Raw genomic sequence first — 2,213 nt, 5'->3', positions numbered from 1 at the left:
CTTTTCTTTTTAAACAATGTGAATTTTTCAAAATTTTGGTAGAAAAAGGCAAAACCAATGTTATAAGATTTGGGCATTAGTAATGGTAATAATTTTCTCTTATTGGACTCACATGAAAAATAATTTATATTTATTGTAGTTCTAAATAATTACGTGAAAAAAAAAAATTCATTCATGAAAATATACCCTAAATGAAAAAAGGTTATTTTTTCTAGGCTATTTGAGAGCCTTGTTTTTTCTTTGGATAAAAGTAAGTACGTATTAAGAAAGAAAAGCTATACAAAAGCAAAGGGGCATGCTCTGGAGAACAAAAGCTAGCAACTTCAAAAGCTTTCAAGTTGTATGAGAGACTACAGATGAAGAAGAGTTTTGGCATCAAAGGGAGGGAATAAAAGGAAGAAAAAAAAATTCACGTAGTTGACCAAAAAAAAAAAAAAAATCTACGTAGGAATTAGGATTAACAAATATCTAGAGACATACCACAAGATCTTTGAAGCCATCTATTTTTTCCTAGGATGGCTTAAAACCTCGAAAAGTACTGTCCGTTTGGATATAATTTATTTTGCTGAAAACACTGTAGCAAAATAATTTTTAAATGTGTAAATAGTATCGTGAGACCCATTTTTTAAATTTTTTTTTCTAAATAAAGTGGTTGTGAGTCCCGTGAACAGTATATAAACAATGCATGAACAGTGCTTAATAGTGCACTTTGTCGGGTAAAAGCTGAAACACCTGCCAAAAAACAAAATGCAAAATGCCAAATTTTGAAACGCAAAACACCGGATCCAAACACATACTAAGCCTAGCTCTAACATTAGTGATCATACATTCATTTCTAGCTCTAGCTTTGAAAATTCTTGAATTCCTTTCTTGCCAAATAGCATAGCCAGTTTTGGCTAACATACTCTAAATTCCATTTGTGAGCCTCAAAAGAGAAATCATAAATTTATGCAAAAACATTAAGTGGGAAAACAACTTATTCTATATAAATAAATAAATAAATAAATGTCATTTGAGAAAAAGAACTACGTTAGTCAACTATTTATCGTCAATCGGTCTATTTGATTGCAAATTAAAGTTATTCAAAAGTTCTCAGAACTGTTACAATATAAATTATTTGACAGCCTAAGCATCCACATCAGTATGTGGAAAATTTTTTCTATTTTGCAAATCTAAAACTTACTTTTTCTATTTTACACACTTATTTTTACAAAACATCTACGTCAGTTTGTCTATTATACACATTTATTCAAATAAAATATTCATTTCTTTAATAGTATTATCTCTCACTGACCCACAACCCCCACACGGTCATCTCTCATAGAGCTGAAACAACCCAAACAACCACACAACCACCATCGGAACAATCAGAACCCACACAAGATCGATAGATCGACGATGGGAAAAGGACGTGTTAGCCTACAATAGCAGCGATTCCATCAAGAATAGGAGGAATTTCCATTTCCGTTTCGGGTTTGGCTTCATGGTTGTTAATTTCACAAAGAGAAAGGTTAGCCAAAATATCGGCCAAAATGGGAAGTGGGTTCAAGAATTTGAGGTGATTTAAGGTTGAAACTGAAGGAATTGAGAATTGGGTATCCCAGAAAGACCCATAAAAACATGAAGTTTCGGTGAGAAACATGAACGTATCGGGCGAGAAAATCGGTTCGGACTTAGGGAAGAACGGAACGGTTTGGAATTGCTATTGTAGGACAACAGATCGGCGGCATGGGTCGGCGAGAGAGTTGATCTGATGAAGTCTAATGAAATGAGAGAGAGTTGGTCGGTGAGAGTGAGGTGAGAAAGGAAATGAGAAAAAGAGAGTGAGGTGAGTCAGAGGTAGAGAGAGGAGAGAGAAAAAAAGAATAAAAAAATTATTTACACGGTGAACAATAACTATGCATATATATATATATATATATATATATATATGCATTGTTATTGTTCATTTACACAGTTATAGTGTATATTTACACATTTTTACATAGGAATGGCAACGGGTCGAGTTCGGGCCGGGTTTTTCAATACCCGAACCCAACCCGTGGGGCAAGACCCGTAGCTCGGACCCAGCCCGTTTAGGGTACCGGGTTTTTTCCAGGGCTCGGACCCACACCAACTAGGCCCTGCGGGCCCCGTTTAGGATTGGGCCCAATTCGTGGCCTAACCACCAAAAAAAAAAAAAAAAAAAAAAAACAAAAAAAAAAAAAAAAAAA

The sequence above is a fragment of the Quercus suber genome, unplaced genomic scaffold (assembly GCF_002906115.3).
Source record: "Quercus suber isolate HL8 unplaced genomic scaffold, Cork oak 2.0 scaffold_45, whole genome shotgun sequence".
In the NCBI taxonomy this organism is placed as follows: Eukaryota; Viridiplantae; Streptophyta; class Magnoliopsida; order Fagales; family Fagaceae; genus Quercus; species Quercus suber.
The sequence above is the reverse complement of the archived record's forward strand: the minus strand, read 5'-3'. Positions refer to the sequence as shown.